Raw genomic sequence first — 20360 nt, 5'->3', positions numbered from 1 at the left:
GCGGTGAGATTAGGACATGAAAATGATATGTCGGGAGCGCACAACCACACAAGGATTACCCGTCTACACAGCGGTAATCCTCTCGGGCTTCAACTAACATTAAGAGAGGGACGGAGGTTCAAAAGCTGGCTGCTCTAATTCTAGATGCCTCGTTTGAGGGCAGATTTGCTGCAGGGGATTGAGGTTTTACAATGACCACAGCGGGAAAAGCTTACCTCCGAGTAATTAGCCAAATGAGCACTTTCTTCAAGACTTTGGAAAAAAAATAAAACTTTTCAATGAGCCGTGAAGAGGCGTCTACTCTGAACTTTGCAGACAAAACGGTTTGTAACAGATCCCTGGAGAACGCTTCATCAAGAGGCGTTTGAAGGAAACGGATGGGCTAGAAACCACAAATTCCCACATTTTGAAATGAACCCTGTTTTAAAGAGCAGACCCAAAAGTAGATCCTTCAGAACCGAGATAAAGGTCACACCAGTGTTAAAAGAAAACGGCCAAAAAAGTACGTCTGTTAAATAAGGTTAATTCCAAGCAACTATTTTATTTTCCAGAAGTGTTGTAGTTCCTCAAATGACCACTAGAAGGTGGTTTCAATCTTTTCTTATGGACTTTCATGTTAAAAAGTTACACATGTAGAGACTGCAGCAACTTGTCTTTGATGTTTGATGTGACGAGTGTGTGGAGGCAGTGGGGAGATGGATAAATGAAGCCATGTCTTCGGATTGACTCAACAAAACTCCTACTTAATTCCTGAATTATTAAACTGGTCGGGTGGAGTAGACTTCCCCCACCGTCCCAACCCAACAAGTCACCAGCTCCAAGACGGAGCTGTTCCAGAACAGCTGAATGTGATATTGACAGAGTGTTAAGAAGCATAGCCCATCTATTTCTGAATTCAGTTCAGTGCACAGACATGTAAAAAGGATGGCACGGCCCCTTCCATTCTGCACTATTCTTTGGGTGGGGGTTGGTGGAGCTGTGGGTGGAGGGCTTCCCCTTTATGGGGAGTCTCTAATTGATGCCGGTCTCTAATAGTGGCCAGGCTCCTTTTTCGCTTCTATCACTTCTTGAAATTTCAAACACTTGATAGATGTGCGTCCTGTAAACAGATCTCTTCATTTATCCTTTCATCTCACTCTGCTCTCTTGGCTCAAACGTTAGTGTTGTTCATCTTATGAGAGATTTGCTTTTGTGTTTCTTTGTCTCTCTTGCTCTGTCGGATCAAACTGGCTGAGGTGGTTTGCCTCTCATTGAATTCCGCCTCTGTCCTGTGGGCGGGGCTAATTCCTCTCACCCGTCATAGAGTGCATGCCTGGAATGAGGATTGCAACTGCTGTTTTTAAGTGAAATGTGTTTTGTTTTAATTTAGGGGGCGGAGCTACAACATTTTATACAGCGTATAAAATGCTTTTTTTTTACAGTTTTATTATTACGACTGTTTTTATTTTATCCAAAAAATGTTTTTTTGTTCTTTTTTGCAACACTTCAAGAAGCTTGTATTGATGATTTCTTAATCTTTGTCAATAAGGATACTAATATTGACTCAAAAATGGGGCGGGGGGCAAAGCTTTTTGCTGGGGTGGGGGCAATTAACCCCCCAAGCCCCCGTGTAGCTCCGCCACTGGTTTCGAGGAGTTTCTTATTTGTGTTGCTGCCACATGTGAGCTTGAGGTCAAAGCCGCTCAAAATCCTTTGGAAACCATGCGGTTAAGGACATTTTGTGGGTTAAAAGAAACCATTGTCATAAAAACAACAACAGATTTCCAGCATTTGACTTTCCTGGATTGAATTTGAAATAAGCTCCTTTATGGGACATTTCAGGCCATCAGTGCAGATTTTAATCAACAGAGCTGATTTGTGAATCCAACTTAAAAAAAAAAGCTGTGAACAGTACAAAACTGGATGGAATGATTGATGTTTGGGCAGCCTCAGGAATAGATTATGGTCAGGTTTAATTTGCTCGGAATCAAACGCTAATCCACATGGAGGATGATGCTGAAAGACACGGTGTGGCTCGGTTAATCCAGCGCACTGCAGATGTTCGCAGGTACTGTAAGCGGGGCTGGTAGATTATATGGCAACAAAAACACCAGTGGATTTTAATTTATAACAGAACGGTCATTGTTTGTATCCAGGTGAGCTCTCAGACACGGTAGATCCCGCCTTTCTCCTAAAGTATAGGCTCCAGCATCCCAGCATTTAGAACAGAAACAGGTGGATATTTTCTATTGTCCTTTTCTAATACCTCACTTGCTGTACTGAAGCTTTGAGAATTCTGCTTATTCATTTTCTTGCTTCGAAAAGAAAGTCCCCACAATCCAGTTTGTCTCCATTATTCTAAGAAAATTCTGTTTTAGGCATTGACACGGTGGAGAAAGAAGGGAGTTCTAGATGGACTTTAATGCAAAAGACTTGTCCAAATCAGAGAAATCAACTTCTGGGTTTCATGCAATGATTTGGATAATGTGTGTTTGATCCTAGCTTTTGCCTCTCTGCTGACTGGACTAGAACCTCCGACTATATCACAGTGGACTATACCACTAGGATACAAATTAATGTAATACAATTTAATGGTGCTTGTTAGAAGTTTGAGTCCCGACCTTTAAGCCCTAGATCGTGCCCCTTTGGCTTTTGTGTTGTCCGCCTTTCACTGTCCCGCCAGGTTCAAGTTCAGTGTCATGCTTGAGTTCAAATGTTTTGTCGAAATTATTTATCAATCTGTCAAGTTGATGCCAAAATGCCCAGCCTCCTGCCATTTTGGGTCCTTTAGCCTCGCTTCCTGACACAAATCGCTTTCGTTTGACCGACTCAGAAGAGTTATTAAGCCTTTAACAAGGATTAATTAACTTCAGAGAAGAAAATGATGCCAGTTTTGAGCCTCAGATAGGTCACCTTGACAGTTTAACAGTCCCATGTTCGAAAAGATGGGCCTCTTTTCATAGGAAGTATTATTTACTGGACTCAAAGAGAACAGGAGTCCTAAATTACTTTTTTGATGTAACTTTCACTAGATGCTCCGTATCTTCCCAGCTTCTTCTTCCTTCAGGTGGACGTGCATGTGTCAGTGTGTTGTTGTGTTGAGTCCAGCAGACTCTGTGTTGTGTCTGGCCTTGGGACAGGTGCAACGTGGGAGCGTGGCGTTCCGGCCCGGTGTTTGCAGAGCCCTCCGAGGCAGCAGGTCTCTCTGTTCTGACCTGGTTTGTAATATTTGCCCAGCAGCAGTTTGCATAAGACGTCCCGGCAGGATTGGGCTGCTCCGTAGGGCGGTGAAAGGAGTGAGCCAATAAGAGAAGGCTGTCACTGGACACTGAGGCTGCTGTGGGAGCCAACATTTCCTCATCTGTCTGCTGCTCTCTGTGCTGCAAACGCCGCGTCCTGAACTCTGTGTCAAAGTGCAGCAGCTCGCAGGGATTTCTCTCCTTTTTTCCGCCTATTTTTTTGCGTCTTGTTTTGAAACGGCAGAGGCACGGGCTGAAACGCCAGCAGTCAGGGACAGGCCATGCAGAAACATCAGAGGGCAAACGGCCTGTCAGGACTTATCAGAGATCCTGGCTAGAAGCGAAGGCCAGACCCGCTGACCCGTCAAAGGCGGGACAGCGAGCAGTCAGTCCTGCGTGTGAAATAAAAAGCAGCTGCGTCCCGACATTAACAACCCTGCACCATTGCAGACGCTACGTTTATTTAATGTTTACTCTCCTCTGGCTCACAAAACAGACAAAGGCCGTCGGAGTCCCAGTTAGAAGCAACACAAGAGTTTCAGTTTGTCAGATGCACAACAGCTTCTGCAGGACAAGAACCACACACCTGAAGAATGACCAAAGCTACGTTCTGTCAGTCCAGAGTGTTTGTCAGATTCTCACTGTCCATCCATCCATCTATCCATCCATCCAGTCAAAATGATCCCGTTGTTAAGCTAACAAGTTGCAATAATTTCAAGAGCAGCAAAGCCAGTTTTAACACTTTCTCTTGCTATTTTCTGACACAATATTTAGAACATGATGTTGCTTCATTTTGGTTCATGTTGGTTCATGTTAGTTAAGTTTGTCAAACTATGCTCCTATTTTCTTCACTATTGCTCAATGCATCTCTTTTCTTTTCGCACCTTCGGCAAAGTTTTTCCTTGATCCTTTTAGAAAAAACACGAGGCATTTTTGTGCATTTTCTTGTGGTATTTTCCTCCTGATGGAGAACATTCACAAAGGAAAAAGAGGCTCAAAACTGCATTTCTGAGTATTTTTTTATTCAAATTTGAATCAAGAGCAGGCGTAAAAGTGCTGTTAGGAAAAGAGCACATTTGTGATGTGGACAATATGCTGGGTGGGCCACAAGCTTCTGCTTTAATCTGATGCGTCTCCTTGCAGACAAATTGATCCATGTGCGTCTTCGTTTTCCTCGTCTGAGCTGGATTCTGGCATTTTTGTAGCACCGCTAATGTTATACGTTTGGGGTGTGAGGGGCTGTAAGCTAGCGGGAGATCATGGAAACAGATGGGTGACAGGAAGTGTGGAGGCGGGCTTACCCTGCACCAATAGTCCCGCCAACAACTCAGAGATGAATTTCTGATGAACCCTTGCCGCTCTGCTGAAAATGAAACAGGTTTGGGGATTTTGGCTAAAAACAGCATAATCCCAATTAAAAGACGACTGGGATGGCTTTTACAATAGACCAAAATATGATGGAAGCGGGACTTTAACCAAACCAACATTGCTTCTTCATCAGAACACTATCAACAGATCTTTATCTTTTCTGACTACCTGTAAAAAGCGACAGTTTAGCTTCCTCACTTCTGGTGTCATTGCTGACATGTCAGCATCTTTGTCCATCATTCAACGGAAAATTTTCCCGTGTCGCCCTTCTGTTGCAGTTTCCCGTCAACAGTCCTTAGCAGTCAGATTTCACGTGTTTACTTTCTTACGCTACGTTCACACCGGTGTCACATGTGACGCGCGTTCTGCAAGAGAACTGGACGGAAGCTGCCCCGTACTGCCGTATGTCTGCCACCTACAGTTGGCACTTCTGTGACTGAAAAGGGACACCATCCGTACGTCACTTACAAATCTGAGTCCCTGAATGGTTAAAGTTCAACTGGTTAAACTTTCAACACATGCTCAATGAATGGGAGTTTTGTATGAAGAGTCCGAAAAAGGTCGTAGAAACTTGCGTAGCGACATGTGAATGCAAGAGTTTTGAACATGGGACGTGTTGCAGAGGCCAGTGGGAATGTAGCTTTAAACCGTGTGTCAATTAAATTAAATGTAAATGTTTAATAATGAGCTGACTTTATCCTCACATGGATCAGAAGCTTCTAGATGGTAGCCTCAGGCAATTGATTTTATTCACATTTGTATGTTTTTTCTTCACATTTTTATCAAACCTATTTCTTTCTTGCATCTTCAGTCGGAGCCTCTCCTTTCATTTAGTATCAAACAGCTTCTCTTATCTCCTCAAAGGGCCTCAGGGAGCTGCGTCGCTGCCGTTCTGCCATCAGATTGCTCTATTTCCCTCCCCCCATCAGACCATTCCCCTCTCCGCCGCGGCTGCAGAAAAGCTGGGAGATGTTTGCAGTGACAGGGAGACCATTAAAAGTCCTGCAGCTGCTTGAGGCCTGCAGTCCTGCCAGGCTGCTTTGTCCTTGTTGAAACACTCTGGCTGTTAACCCATCAATGATTCAGGGAGAATTATTTTTAGGCCGGAGCACTCTGGAGGGAAGTGTTCATCAGGAAAACGACTCAGTGAATGTACATGTGCAAATGTTTGAGTGGAGGCACTGCAACGCCGACACGCACTGCTGAAAATCCAAATCTGCCAATTGATCAACAGCATGTTGAAGAGCTCACGGCAGGAGAGAGATCCACCTGAAAAGGTCCAGGATCCAAGCCATTTTCATTGGCTGTTGGATCTGTGAGCCATCAGTAGGGCAGACAAATGGAATGTGGGATCCACCCAAACAGATCCATTTGGAATTGATTTCCAGTTATCCACCTAAAAATTAGGCATCCACCTGAACCAGTCGGATTGGGTTCGAGGTCCACCCAAACCAGCCCCAAAAGCAACTGGGAATGCATTTTCTAGGAGAACTAACTAATCTAATTCCTTAATTATCTAATTCCTTAATCCATTTTATTTTCCTTTTTCCTTTTACAAATTAGCTTCTCCATTCAGGTTTAGCCTGAAACTTTAAAGGTGTAAAAAAAACTCCTGAATGTTTTAGAAAATCTCTTATTGGTTAGTTGTTGGAGTTTTTGTTCAGCTTTTATAGTTGTAAGTTAAGTGTTGGTACCACACAACAAAGAAGACTTTGCACACAGAAATAAGGTTGTGACGCCATTTGTCTAATTAGCTTGTGAATCATTCTGCGGGTAAAATGAATGTTACTTTTGAAATAGCTGGGCTAAGTTAATCTGTTAGGACCCTTGATTTACTGTCGATAATGATGCGAGACAAATGAAGTTAGGAATCAAAATGGGCTTTGACGTTTGCAGATGACACTGTCATTTTTAATGGAAGATGGGAGCAGATGGAGGTAAAGCTAAAGATCTATGATCTAAAAATGTGGTGTGGACCACCTGCTAGCCCTGTACAGATTTGCCCTTATTTCACTCAGAGATGGTCCATATTCACACGTAAGAGCAGTTGTAACTAAAACATTTCCTACAGCAGCTGGAGCAAAGGTGGAGAAGGTGGAAGGTGTTAAAGGACATAAATAATGCATTCCTGAAGCCTTTCATAGTAAACTATATCCATATATTTGATTATATATTACCATCGGCGCACAACGATTTTCACAGCCCTTTTTCTAAATCGGAAGTAGGACAATTCAGTCTCTGAGGCTCCACCTGTTTCTCCTTGTGGGTGCCGCCCATTTCACGAGGTAAGCCTAGAGCCCGCATCAGTAGCGTGTTTGTGTTTCACTCACGAAAACAAACAACATCCAAACTTTTGCAAAGATGGATGTGAATATTGTGCATATAAAAGAAAAGCGTTTAGCCGATCAACGCTAGCTCCACGGACGAAGTTTGTGTTAGCCTGGGAGCGGTGTTGGCAGTGCAGACTCTTCCTGGAAGGGGCTGTTCTCACCTATTTACGTCACAATCGGAGGGCGCCCCTTGGATTGGGAGGGGCTGGTGCTCAAAGTGCAAATTTACTGCAGTGGGGAGGATATGGAAGATAGGAGTCAATGGAAGGGGATGTTTTCCTGTAGCAAATTTAAAAGATAACAGCCATGACACAAAGGCGAATAGAAGTGTATGAATAGGATCTATTAGTCACCTTGGGTACAGAAAAATTAACCAAAAAGGTTCATGTGTTCTTTTTTTAGGCATGTTTGGTCAAAGTAATCCTACAAAGTCTTTCATTGTTAGACCATCTTTGACTGTCACTGTAATTTGAGATCCTCAAGCCTCCATTTCTGCTCTACAGGATCAAATCCTGCTTTATATGATCACCAAGGTACCTGTAGTAGAAAAGCCAGAGTAAAAGCACTATTCCACACCCATCTACTCTAATTTTATTTGATACATAGCTTTTTGGACTCTGATACTGTTTACACAAACTTGTACTCTTAAATTTTCATTTTGAAATTAAATTGCCCCGCCTCCTGAGGATTATGCTCTCTTTCTTTCCACCTGACAAGGATGACTAGCTCTGGTAGAGCTTCAGTTCTGTTTGACTCCACAAGACGTTTCTTTAGTTCTGTACCATTAAAGTGGAGGTCATCTCCAGAGCTTCTTGCAAGAGGTGGAATCACTGAGGTGTGTCTTGTTTTCATTCTCCACCAGCAGCCAGCATGTGGGCTCTGCACTTCCTGCCACAGCGATTTTGGACCACGATGAAGTCCAGCTGACTGCAGCAGACACTCCTGACATGTGAAAACCTGTAAGGAAGAGGTGGGAACATCTAAACTCTGACAAAAAAAACTAAAAACAACCCAGCATCTATTGTCCTCCTGGAAGTTTGATGAGTTCATGAACCGCACGTCTTCTGGTTCTGACTTGTTGCTGTCAAACAAAAGAGAACTTCAAGGTATCCTTGAAAGTAAACATCAGTTAATTTAAAATTGCATAGAGCATGAAGAATCAGAGAGCGTAGAGAGTCTGTCTCCCAGATGAGAAGAGTCTTCCAGCCGCCCCCATCTGTCCACACATGCTCTAATGAAGTTGTCATGTTTGATGTTTCGGCCAATTAACACACCAGGAAGCTGCTCTGACACTGGAGGAGATCCTATCTTAAAGTTCTACACGAGAAACAGTCATTTTAAGAAATGCATATAGTTTGTTGCAGAGCTGCAATCAGAAAAATGAAGTAACGCATCTATATTACAATGTTAACGTAGTTATGAATGTGTAATTAATGCAGAACTAGTGCTTAGTATACTGTAATTACATCATAATAATCTCAAATGATTTTGTCCAGGTCTCTCAAATTTAAAACAAAATGCATTATAGGGTAAACATAAAAAACAAAAAAACATAGACTTTCATTAAGTCAGATTAATATATTGTGAAATGATATATGATTATCAAGAACATGTAATAGTGTGTTATTACTAAAACATTCTAATTGACACGTTAAAATTTAATCATTCACCATATTTATAATTTTTTAAAAATCGTGAACTTTTATTTTCAAAATGGATGGTACACTTTTTATGTAAATAAGGTGTAGGTAAATGTAACAGAATTGATCTATGAATAATATGCAATTAGCTTAAAAAAGTCCATCAAAGCTGCAATTGTGTTTAGTTTGTAACATAAATATAGCATTTATGGTAAGTAACTGACAGTAACTTTTGGCAACAGACGTATTTATTGAAATAGTTATGAACGTATTATGCCACAAAAGGTATAACAATGAACATGCATTATTAAAATACGATGTTAGAATAACATATTGTCCATGTACTTTGAAGATATAAATAAATGAAGGAACAAAAAAGGTTTTTTAGCAAGAAATTAGAATATCATCGGCATAGAATGTAAACAGAGCAGGATTTCACCAGATTTGAGAAGATAATTCGATCTAATAAAAGAAATCAATATATCCTCTCAATTGTGTTTTATAGACGTTTATATGGACGACTTAAACAATGTTTGACATATTTTAAGCACAACTTTCAGAATTCACGCATTTTTCCAGATTTCTTCAGATACATAATTATTATTACAGAAAGGATGTTGATGATATTTTATTTCGGACATACACTAGAACAAGAAAAACAGAACAAGATAAAGAAAAACTGGTTATATGAAGTCAAAAGGAGATTTAAAAAAAAAAAAGTACATTTAAGTTTAAGCTAAACATTACTTTTTTACATTAATTATTCATTAATTATTATTAAAAGTGGTTAAACCTCCAGTTTCTTTTAAACAACAAAAAAATAAACTAAAAATAAGGATTTATTTTATTTTAATGTATTGAACTTCTATTACCCTGCTGTATATTTGAGGAATTGTTGTGATTTCAACAAATATTCAAATCAAATTTGCTTAATAATCTTGTGTTTGTGTTTTTTTAGCTGTTTTTTTATAATAATGCCTGCTGCTAATTGAACAGTAAAAGACTTGAGCAGTTTTTACCGATGGTAAATTGGGCTCCAGAGTTTTCAGCGCCTCATCACCGAACATCACCGCCTGTGATAACATGAAGACATTTGCAGCAACAGTGTCTGAAATGATTCCAACTGAAATTAGTAACAACTGAAAGTGTGATTCTTATTTTTCTGTGAAAGTCACTGCATGATGGAAACACCAACAGATACACAAACTCTCTGCACTGTATTTACCTCCACTGTTCTTTTATGTTGCAGATTTGTGAAGAAAGTCTGTGTCTTGGATTTGAACACGTTTTTTCTTCATCTGTAAACAGACAGTTTTCACTTCTGCAATGAAAGACTTCCCTTACATTTGGGATTGGAAAATAATCTTTCAGTCATTAGAAGTTACTGTTTCGTGTTGGACAGGTGGGTTAACTTCAAGATTCTGTGAAGTCTCAGCCTGTGAACCTCCTCAGCTTCTCCAGCTGAGAGTGAAGGTCTGCCTGCAGCTACTGGTCTGTACCACTGAAGAAACTAACACAAAACTAGAAGGAGCTGCATTTCCAGAAGAAAATGCAGGGTTGAATGCTGTATTGCTGAAAGAAAGCTTAATTTGTAAAAGAAATGGCTGAAATGAGCTGAAAGAGCTCAACATTTTAAAAGTAAAATGGTTAAAAAAGTCAAAGGTGAACATTGTAAAAGAAGAATGACCGAAACAGGTCAAAATTTGTAGACGGATTTAAGCATGAAAGCTGAAATTGTTGAAAAAATGGATGTACTGTTGAAAATTTGAAGATGATGCTAAAATGGCTAAAAGTGCTAGCATCAGCATCATCAACTGACTCAAAAAACCACATTGTTTAAGAGTGTCATGTTGGTAAAAGCTACATGTTCTAAATTGACAGAAAATCCACTTTTTTCAAAATGGCGGCTTTTCTATTGATTTTATCTCCATAGCAACCATTTTATGTTTGGGTCGCTTGGGGATGACGAACACATTGACGTCAGTTTCAGACAAATCGGAAAAAGTAAACCTTTGGACGTCCTTAGCAACAAAGTTTGTTTGCTAACCACGCCCATATTCCATATATGTCCAGATCCAGTGAATTTCAATATGTTCAGTTCCAGCCATGGATGAAGTTTATTGCAATATTTGCTTCAGATTTTGTCATAAAATGGCCACCAAACAGTAGGTTGTGTCGACATCCCATAATGATTTCTAAACGTATTTTATTGTCCAAAGCCTTGTGATCATTTTAATGTTTGAACGGTGTCTCTAGCTACAAGTATGTTGAAGTTATAATGGTTGAAAGAAACAAAGGTTTGTAAGGATTTTTTTTCAATGTATTTCAATGAAGCAAAAAATCCTGAAATATCCTAAAATATCTTAAAAAGTACAAGGATTTGAAAAACCAAAAGTCATAGCAGTAATAAGATGAAAGAGCTGAACATTTTAAAAGTTGAACGGTTCAAATAGGTTAAAAATTGTAGGAGGAGTTAAGTGCCGAAAAACGGCGGAAGATAGCATAAGAAGAAAACAAATGTAACACTAGAAGGAGCTGCATTTCCAGAAGAAAATGCAGGGTTGAATGCTGTATTGCTGAATGAAAGCAGAAATATGATGAAAAAGCTGAACATTGTAAAAGTAGAATGTCTAAAATAGGTCAACTATTGTAGAAGGAGTTAAGCATGAAAGCTGTAATTGTTGAAGAAATGGCTGAAATTTCCTGGAATATTTTGAAAAATTAAAGCACCAAAATTCAAAGGTCATTGTAAAAGTAGAATGACCAAAACAGGTCAAAATTTGTAGACAGAGTTAAGCATGAAAGTTGAAATTGTTGAAAAAATGGATGTACGGTTGAAAATTTAAAGATGATGCTAAAATGGCTAAAAGTGCTAGCATCAGCATCATCAACTGACTCAAAAAATCACATTGTTTAAGAGTGTCATGTTGGTAAAAGCTACATGTTCTAAGTTGACAGAAAATCCACTTTTTTCAAAATGGCGGCTTTTCTATTGATTTTATCTCCATAGCAACCATTTTATGTTTGGTTCGCCTGGAGATGAGGAACAAATCAACGTCGGTTTCAGATGTATCGGAAAAAGTAAACTTTTGGACGTCCTTAGCAACGAGCTTTGTTTGCTAACCACGCCCACATTCCTTATATGTCCAGATCCAGTGAATTTCAATATGCTCAGTTCCAGCCATGGATGAAGTTTATTGCAACATTTGCTTCAGATTTTGTCAAAAAATGCCCACCAAACAGTAGGTTGTGTTGCCATCCCATAATAATTTCAAAACGTATGTTGAAGTCCAAAGCCTTGTGAGCATTTCAATGTTTGAACAGTGCCTCTAGCTGAAAGCTTGTTAAAGTTATAATGCTTGAAAGCAACAAAGGTTTTCAAGGATTCTCCATGTATTTAAATGAAGCAAAAATCTTGGAAAATCCTGGAAAATCTTGGAATATCTTGAAAAGTTCAAAGATTTGAAAGACTAAAAGTCGTAGCTGAAAGGACTAAGCTGAAAGGGTTGAACATTGTAATAGTAGAAGGATTAAAATACGTGAAAGTTTGAAGAAGTTTAAAATTGCCTCACATTTTGGCACAAAATGGCCGCCAATCTGTAGGTGGTGTTGCCATCCCATAATAATTTTTAAACCTTATGTTGAAGTCCAAAACCTTGTGAACATTTCAATATTTGAACGGTGTCTCTAGCCAAAAGAATGTTAAAGTTACAATTGTTTAAAGAAGCAAAGGTGTGGCCAATGGAGCAAAAAGATTGGAAAATCTGGGAATATCCGGGAATATCTGGAAAAGTTCAAGGATTTGAAGGACCAAAAGTCATAGCTGAAAGGAATAAGCTGAAAAGGTTGAACATTGTAATAGTAGAATGGTAAAAATAGGTGAAAGTTTGAAGAAGTTTAAAATTGCCTCACATTTTGGCACAAAATGGCCGCCAAACTGTAGGTGGTGTTGCCATCCCATAATAATTTTTAAACCTTATGTTGAAGTCCAAAACCTTGTGAACATTTCAATATTTGAACGGTGTCTCTAGCCAAAAGAATGTTAAAGTTACAATTGTTTAAAGAAGCAAAGGTGTGGCCAATGGAGCAAAAAGATTGGAAAATCTGGGAATATCCGGGAATATCTGGAAAAGTTCAAGGATTTGAAGGACCAAAAGTCATAGCTGAAAGGAATAAGCTGAAAAGGTTGAACATTGTAATAGTAGAATGGTAAAAATAGGTGAAAGTTTGAAGAAGTTTAAAATTGCCTCACATTTTGGCACAAAATGGCCGCCAAACTGTAGGTGGTGTTGCCATCCCATAATAATTTTGAACTTTATGTTGAAGTCCAAAACCTTGTGAACATTTCAATATTTGAACGGTGTCTCTAGCCAAAAGAATGTTAAAGTTACAATTGTTTAAAGAAGCAAAGGTGTGGCCAATGGAGCAAAAAGATTGGAAAATCTGGGAATATCCGGGAATATCTGGAAAAGTTCAAAGATTTGAAGGACCAAAATGTCATAGCTAGAATAAGATGAAAGAGCTGAACATTTTCATAGTCGAACGGTTAAAAATTGTAGAAGGAGTTTAACTGTGAACTTCTGAACGAAAAATTCTCCATGTATTTCAATGGAGCAAAAATTCCCGGAAAACATGGAATATCTTAAAAAGTAAAAGGATTTGAAAAACCAAAAGTCATAGCAGAAATAAGATGAAAGAGATGAACATTTTAATAGTAGAATGGTTAAAATAGGTTAAAAATTGTAGAAGTAGTTAAACGCCAAAAAACGGCGGAAGATACTATAAGATACGATAATAATAAACTAGAAGGAGCTGCATTTCCAGAAGAAAATGCAGGGTTGAATGCTATAATGCTGAATGAAAGCTGAATTTGCTGAAGAAATGGCTGAACAGAGCTGAAAGACCTCAACATTTTAAAAGTAGAATGGTTAAAGTAGGTAAAAAACTGTAAAAGAAGTTAAAAAAAAGATTTCCTATGTATTTTAATGAAGCAAAAATCCTGGGAAATCCCGGAATATCTTTAAAAGTTAAAAGATTTAAAAAAAAATCATAGCAGGAAAAAGTTGAAAAAGTTGAACATTGTAATAGTAGAATAGCTAAAATAGGTCAAAAAATGTAGAAGGAGTTAAGCATGAAAGCTTAAGTTGATACAAAAATGACTGGACTGTTGAAAATTTGAAGATGTTGCTAAAATGGTTAAAAGTGCTAGCATTGGAATCAGCATCATCAACTGACTCAAAAAAACACTTTGTTTGAGAGTATCATATTGTTAAAAGCTACATGTTCTAAGTTGACAGAAAATCCACTTTTTCCAAAATGGCGGCTTTCCTATTGATTTTATCTCCATAGCAACCATTTTATGTTTCGGTCGCCTGGGGATGACGAACAAATCGACGTCAGTTTCAGACAAATCGGAAAAAGTAAACCTTTGGACGTCCTTAGCAAAAAAGTTTGTTTGCTAACCACGCCCACATTCCTTATATGTCCAGATCCAGTGAATTTCAATATGCTCAGTTCCAGCCATGGATGAAGTTTATTGCAACATTTGCTTCAGATTTTGTCAAAAAATGCCCACCAAACAGTAGGTTGTGTTGCCATCCCATAATAATTTCAAAACGTATGTTGAAGTCCAAAGCCTTGTGAGCATTTCAATGTTTGAACAGTGCCTCTAGCTGAAAGCTTGTTAAAGTTATAATGCTTGAAAGCAACAAAGGTTTTCAAGGATTCTCCATGTATTTAAATGAAGCAAAAATCTTGGAAAATCCTGGAAAATCTTGGAATATCTTGAAAAGTTCAAAGATTTGAAAGACTAAAAGTCGTAGCTGAAAGGAATAAGCTGAAAGGGTTGAACATTGTAATAGTAGAAGGATTAAAATACGTGAAAGTTTGAAGAAGTTTAAAATTGCCTCACATTTTGGCACAAAATGGCCGCCAAACTGTAGGTGGTGTTGCCATCCCATAATAATTTTGAACTTTATGTTGAAGTCCAAAACCTTGTAAACATTTCAATATTTGAACGGTGTCTCTAGCCAAAAGAATGTTAAAGTTACAATTGTTTAAAGAAGCAAAGGTGTGGCCAATGGAGCAAAAAGATTGGAAAATCTGGGAATATCCGGGAATATCTGGAAAAGTTCAAAGATTTGAAGGACCAAAAGTCATAGCTGAAAGGAATAAGATGAAAGGGTTGAACATTGTAATAGTAGAATGGTAAAAATAGGTGAAAGTTTGAAGAAGTTTAAAATTGCCTCACATTTTGGCACAAAATGGCCGCCAAACTGTAGGTGGTGTTGCCATCCCATAATAATTTTTAAACCTTATGTTGAAGTCCAAAACCTTGTGAACATTTCAATATTTGAACGGTGTCTCTAGCCAAAAGAATGTTAAAGTTACAATTGTTTAAAGAAGCAAAGGTGTGGCCAATGGAGCAAAAAGATTGGAAAATCTGGGAATATCCGGGAATATCTGGAAAAGTTCAAGGATTTGAAGGACCAAAAGTCATAGCTGAAAGGAATAAGCTGAAAAGGTTGAACATTGTAATAGTAGAATGGTAAAAATAGGTGAAAGTTTGAAGAAGTTTAAAATTGCCTCACATTTTGGCACAAAATGGCCGCCAAACTGTAGGTGGTGTTGCCATCCCATAATAATTTTGAACTTTATGTTGAAGTCCAAAACCTTGTGAACATTTCAATATTTGAACGGTGTCTCTAGCCAAAAGAATGTTAAAGTTACAATTGTTTAAAGAAGCAAAGGTGTGGCCAATGGAGCAAAACCATTGGAAAATCTGGGAATATCCGGGAATATCTGGAAAAGTTCAAAGATTTGAAGGACCAAAATGTCATAGCTAGAATAAGATGAAAGAGCTGAACATTTTCATAGTCGAACGGTTAAAATAGGTGAAAAATTGTAGAAGGAGTTTAACTGTGAACTTCTGAACGAAAAATTCTCCATGTATTTCAATGGAGCAAAAATTCCCGGAAAACCTGGAATATCTTAAAAAGTAAAAGGATTTGAAAAACCAAAAGTCATAGCAGAAATAAGATGAAAGAGATGAACATTTTAATAGTAGAATGGTTAAGATAGGTTAAAAATTGTAGAAGTAGTTAAACGCCAAAAAACGGCGGAAGATACTATAAGATACGATAATAATAAATAAAGAGAAACAGGAAAACAAAGGGTTGAATGCTTTACAGCATTCAACCAATAAAGAGAAACAGGAAAACAAAGGGTTGAATGCTTTACAGCATTCAACCAACTAGAAGGAGCTGCATTTCCAGAAGAAAATGCAGGGTTGAATGCTGTACTGCTGAATGAAAGCTAAATTTGCTGAAGAAATGTCTGAACTGTACTGGAAAAACCTTGAAAAGTTAAATGATCAAAAGTCCTATTAGGAATAAGCTGAAAAAGGTGAACATTGTAATAGTAGAATGTCTAAAATGGGTCAAAATTTGTAGAAGGAGTTAAGCATTAAAGCTGAAATTGTTGAAAAAATGGCTGAACTATTGAAAATTTAAAGATGTTGCTAAAATGGCTAAAAGTGCTAGCATTGGAATCAGCATCATCAACCGACTCAAAAAAACACATTGTTTGAGAGTATCATATTGGTAAAAGCTACATGTCTAAGTTGATAGAAAATCCACTTTTTTCAAAATGGCGGCTTTTCTATTAATTCTATCTCCATAGCAACCATTTTATGTTTGGGTCGCCTGGGGATGACGAACCAATCGACGTCAGTTTCAGACAAATCAGAAAAAGTAAACCTTTGGACGTCCATAGCAACGAAGTTTGTTTGCTAACCACGCCCACATTCCTTATATGTCCAGATCCAGTGAATTTCAATATGTTCAGTTCCAGCCATGGATGAAGTTAAATGCAATATTTGCTTCAGATTTGGTCAAAAAATGGCCACCAAACAGTAGGTTGTGTCGACATCCCATAATGATTTCTAAACCTATTTTATAGTCCAAAGCCTTGTGATCAATTTAACGTTTGAACGGTATCTCTAGCTAAAGGCATGTTGAAGTTACAATGGTTGAAAGAACCAAAGGTTTTCAAGGATTCTCAATGTATTTAAATGGAGCGAAAATCTTGGAAAATCCTGGAATATCTTGAAAAGTTCAAAGATTTGAAGGACCAAAAGTAATAGCTGAAAGGAATAAGCTGAAGGAGTTGAACATTGAAATAGTAGAATGATTGAAATAGGTGAAAGTTTGAAGAAGTTTAAAATTGCCTCACATTTTGGCACAAAATGGCCGCCAAACTGTAGGTGGTGTTGCCATCCCATAATAATTTTGAACTTTATGTTGAAGTCCAAAACCTTGTGAACATTTCAATATTTGAACAGTGTCTCTAGCCAAAAGAATGTTAAAGTTACAATTGTTTAAAGAAGCAAAAGTGTGGCCAATGGAGCAAAAACATTGGAAAATCTGGGAATATCCGGGAATATCTGGAAAAGTTCAAGGATTTGAAGGACCAAAAGTCATAGCTGAAAGGAATAAGATGAAAGGGTTGAACATTGTAATAGTAGAATGGTAAAAATAGGTGAAAGTTTGAAGAAGTTTAAAATTGCCTCACATTTTGGCACAAAATGGCCGCCAAACTGTAGGTGGTGTTGCCATCCCATAATAATTTTGAACCTTATGTTGAAGTCCAAAACCTTGTGAACATTTCAATATTTGAACAGTGTCTCTAGCCAAAAGAATGTTAAAGTTACAATTGTTTAAAGAAGCAAAGGTGTGGCCAATGAAGCAAAAACATTGGAAAATCTGGGAATATCCGGGAATATCTGGAAAAGTTCAAAGATTTGAAGGACCAAAAGTCAAAGCTGAAAGGAATAAGATGAAAGGGTTGAACATTGTAATAGTAGAAGGATTAAAATACGTGAAAGTTTGAAGAAGTTTAAAATTGCCTGACATTTTGGCACAAAATGGCCGCCAAACTGTAGGTGGTGTTGCCATCCCATAATAATTTTGAACTTTATGTTGAAGTCCAAAACCTTGTGAACATTTCAATATTTGAACGGTGTCTCTAGCCAAAAGAATGTTAAAGTTACAATTGTTTAAAGAAGCAAAGGTGTGGCCAATGGAGCAAAAAGATTGGAAAATCTGGGAATATCCGGGAATATCTGGAAAAGTTCAAGGATTTGAAGGACCAAAAGTCATAGCTGAAAGGAATAAGATGAAAAGGTTGAACATTGTAATAGTAGAATGGTAAAAATAGGTGAAAGTTTGAAGAAGTTTAAAATTGCCTCACATTTTGGCACAAAATGGCCGCCAAACTGTAGGTGGTGTTGCCATCCCATAATAATTCTGAACCTTATGTTGAAGTCCAAAACCTTGTGAACATTTCAATATTTGAACTGTGTCTTTAGCCAAAAGAATGTTAAAGTTACAATTGTTTAAAGAAGCAAAGGTGTGGCCAATGGAGCAAAAACATTGGAAAATCTGGGAATATCCGGGAATATCTGGAAAAGTTCAAGGATTTGAAGGACCAAAATGTCATAGCTAGAATAAGATGAAAGAGCTGAACATTTTCATAGTCGAACGGTTAAAATAGGTGAAAAATTGTAGAAGGAGTTTAACTGTGAACTTCTGAACGAAAAATTCTCCATGTATTTCAATGGAGCAAAAATTCCCGGAAAACCTGGAATATCTTAAAAAGTAAAAGGATTTGAAAAACCAAAAGTCATAGCAGAAATAAGATGAAAGAGATGAACATTTTAAAAGTAGAATGGTTAAAATAAGTTAAAAATTGTAGAAGTAGTTAAACGCCAAAAAACGGCGGAAGATACTATAATAACTAGAAGGAGCTGCATTTCCAGAAGAAAATGCAGGGTTGAATGCTGTACTGCTTAATGAAAGCTGAATTAGCTGAAGAAATGGCTTAACTGTACTGGGAAAACCTTGAAAAGTTAAATGTGCAAAAGTCCTAGCAGGAATAAGATGAAAAAGTTGAACATTGTAATAGTAGAATGGCTGAAATAGGTCAAAGTTTGTAGAAGGAGTTAAGCATTAAAGCTGAAATTGTTGAAAAAATGGCTGAAGTGTTGAAAATTTGAAGAAGTTGCTAAAATGGCTAAAAGTACTAGCAATGGAATCAGCATCATCAACTGACTCCAAAAAACACGTTGTTTGAGAGTATTATATTGGTAAAAGCTACATGTTCTAAGTTGATAGAAAATCCAGTCTTTTCAAAATGGCGGCTTTTCTATTGATTTTATCTCCATAGCAACCATTTTATGTTTGGGTCGCCTGGAGATGAGGAACAAATCAACGTCGGTTTCAGATGAATCGGAAAAAGTAAATTTTTGGACGTCCTTAGCAACGAGCTTTGTTTGCTAACCACGCCCACATTCCTTATATGTCCAGATCCAGTGAATTTCAATATGTTCAGTTCCAGCCATGGATGAAGTTTATTGCAACATTTGCTTCAGATTTTGTCAAAAAATGCCCACCAAACAGTAGGTTGTGTTGCCATCCCATAATAATTTCAAAACGTATGTTGAAGTCCAAAGCCTTGTGAGCATTTCAATGTTTGAACGGTGCCTCTAGCTGAAAGCATGTTAAAGTTATAATGCTTGAAAGCAACAAAGGTTTTCAAGGATTCTCCATGTATTTAAATGAAGCAAAAATCTTGGAAAATCCTGGAAAATCTTGGAATATCTTGAACCGTTCAAAGATTTGAAAGACTAAAAGTCGTAGCTGAAAGGAATAAGCTGAAAGGGTTGAACATTGTAATAGTAGAAGGATTAAAATACGTGAAAGTTTGAAGAAGTTTAAAATTGCCTCACATTTTGGCACAAAATGGCCGCCAAACTGTAGGTGGTGTTGCCATCCCATAATAATTTTGAACCTTATGTTGAAGTCCAAAACCTTGTGAACATTTCAATATTTGAACGGTGTCTCTAGCCAAAAGAATGTTAAAGTTACAATTGTTTAAAAAAGCAAAGGTGTGGCCAATGGAGCAAAAACATTGGAAAATCTGGGAATATCCGGGAATATCTGGAAAAGTTCAAGGATTTGAAGGACCAAAAGTCATAGCTGAAAGGAATAAGCTGAAAGGGTTGAACATTGTAATAGTAGAATGGTAAAAATAGGTGAAAGTTTGAAGAAGTTTAAAATTGCCTCACATTTTGGCACAAAATGGCCGCCAAACTGTAGGTGGTGTTGCCATCCCATAATAATTTTGAACCTTATGTTGAAGTCCAAAACCTTGTGAACATTTCAATATTTGAACGGTGTCTCTAGCCAAAAGAATGTTAAAGTTACAATTGTTTAAAGAAGCAAAGGTGTGGCCAATGGAGCAAAAAGATTGGAAAATTTAGGAATATCCGGGAATAAATGGAAAAGTTCAGGGATTTGAAGGACCAAAATGTCATAGCTTGAATAAGATGAAAGAGCTGAACACTTTCATAGTCGAACGGTTAAAATAGGTGAAAAATTGTAGAAGGAGTTTAACTGTGAACTTCTGAACGAAAAATTCTCCATATATTTCAATGGAGCAAAAAATTCCCGGAAAAACTGGAATATCTTAAAAAGTAAAAGGATTTGAAAAACCAAAAGTCATAGCAGGAATAAGCTGAAAGAGCTGAACATTTTAAAAGTTGAATGGTTAAAATGGGTTAAAAATTGTAGAAGTAGTTAAACGCCAAAAAACGGCGGAAGATACTATAAGATACGATAATAATAAATAAAGAGAAACAGGAAAACAAAGGGTTGAATGCTTTACAGCATTCAACCAACTAGAAGGAGCTGCATTTCCAGAAGAAAATGCAGGGTTGAATGCTGTACTGCTGAATGAAAGCTGAA

Source organism: Oryzias latipes, chromosome 11, assembly GCF_053564925.1.
Source record: "Oryzias latipes strain Hd-rR chromosome 11, Olatipes_Hd-rR_3.1".
Lineage (NCBI taxonomy): Eukaryota > Metazoa > Chordata > Actinopteri > Beloniformes > Adrianichthyidae > Oryzias > Oryzias latipes.
The sequence above is the reverse complement of the archived record's forward strand: the minus strand, read 5'-3'. Positions refer to the sequence as shown.